Here is a 1,769-nt window from a genome sequence, read left to right on the forward strand (position 1 = left end):
TGTAGATGATATCTAAACATGAATATGGTTAACCATCAATAGAAAATTTCAAGCAGACCATGCTGCGGAAATCTTAGAGCATCTTTGAACCAGATTGAACTTCATTGGCCCACCTGTTTATATGGGTTACTCTAGGTTATCATTCTCCACTGAGATTGCAGGAACATCAGGATATCTAATCTTAGATGATGTCTAGGTCACAGTCAACGTTAATTAAAATATTTATACAGGGTGGTAAAGGAATAAAGGTGATTTCATATCTCGAAACCTTTTTGAGGAAGTATCTCATAGGAATTGCCTTGTGTGAGAAATACTTAACATGTCTTTGAGAGCCATTGTGGAGCCCTGTAGCTCAGAGGTTAGAGCACTCGTCTCTCAAACGAAAGGCCTGGGTTCAATTCCCGGCAGGGCGAAACCTTGGGCAAGTTTTCTTACTCCACACGCCTAATAATAAAACCTCAAGAAAAAAAAACAATAATTGACTCACTTTCCTTTCTCCATAGATACTGCCTGATCTGCAGAGTGTTCCCAGCGATTTCTGTTTTTCTTATATGGGGATGAAATGGGAGCGGAGTCAGGAGAGCATGGGGCGGAACCGAGGCCTCGCTGCATATAAAGCACAGCCAGGTTAGGAGCCACTCGGACAGGAGCGGAGTCAGAAGAGCGAGGTAAGTGAGACGGGGCTGGGTAAGTGATTCACAAGGTGACGTCGGTGTCACTTCACAGTTAAAAAAATAGCAACAACAACAAAAACAATATCCTGGCCCCTGGCACTGCTGTCCCAGCCATGACCTGGGAAGCTAAGCCTGAGGGCTGATGCTGTCCCACTGATCGCTCGCTTGCGGTCTCTGCATGCGCGTTTTGGCTGCCATCCCAATCCGAGCCTCCCCCTCCATTCTAAATGTCTCTGCTCCCACCCCCCTCTATCTGCTACTCCCCCTCTGTCCTTCTCTCCCACCGCCCTCTCCGCCTTTTCTCTCTCCTCGACCCCATCACCACTTCCCTCTGCTCCAGCCTGGGCATCCTCTGCCAGGCCCATCGTGGCTCCTGGCACTGGCTGTCCCAGAGCAGCAACCCCTCCACTCCCTCCACTCAAACCGCCTCCTTAAGGCAAACCTAACTTCCCCCCCTCTCATACGTACCCTCCCCAACTCTCCACTCACACCACTCTCCACAACCATCTCTCCTGTACACCCCAAAATCCTCTCTGCATCACTCTCTCCTCCCTCTCCTTCCTCCCCTCCCTCCAGCAAACCCACCCACATTTCCCTCCAAAATGTCCGTTCCCTCTCAAATAAAGCCCTCACCATCCACGACCTCATCCTGGACGAGCACCTTGACATTCTTGGGCTCACCAAAACCTGGCTCTCCCCCAATGACCCCGTCCCCCTAGTGGAAGCCTCCCCTCCAGGCTACACCTTCCACCCCACCCCCACCCCCCATCCAAACCAGCATGGCAGCGGGGTGGCCTTCATTTCCAAAGCCTCCCTTGGTCTTATCCCCTATTCCTCTGGCTGCTTCCCCTCCTTCGAGCACCTCACCCTCTTCCACCCCACTCTCCCATTGAAAATCCTCCTTGTCTACCGCCCCTCTAAGCCCCCCCGGCTCCTTCCACACAGACATCTCTACTCTCCTCTCTTCCCTGTGCCTCTGCTCTGAGCGCCTGCTCATAATGGGCAATTTCAACCTCCACCTAAACTCCCCTTGCACTACTTCTGCCGATTTCACTGCCCTCGTCTCCTCCCTAAACCTCACCCTTCATATAAATT

The 1,769-nt window shown here is 51.6% G+C and overlaps 1 non-coding gene across 1 annotated transcript; it reads left to right on the forward strand.

Annotated features, from left to right (window-relative positions):
* The first annotated feature begins 341 nt into the window (after nt 1-341).
* Nucleotides 342-413, forward strand: trnae-cuc. Its single transcript has one exon. It is a non-coding gene; the product is annotated as a tRNA-Glu (tRNA).
* Nucleotides 414-1,769: the final 1,356 nt, after the last annotated feature.

This window comes from Callorhinchus milii, unplaced genomic scaffold, assembly GCF_018977255.1.
Source record: "Callorhinchus milii isolate IMCB2004 unplaced genomic scaffold, IMCB_Cmil_1.0 Scaffold1, whole genome shotgun sequence".
NCBI lineage: Eukaryota > Metazoa > Chordata > Chondrichthyes > Chimaeriformes > Callorhinchidae > Callorhinchus > Callorhinchus milii.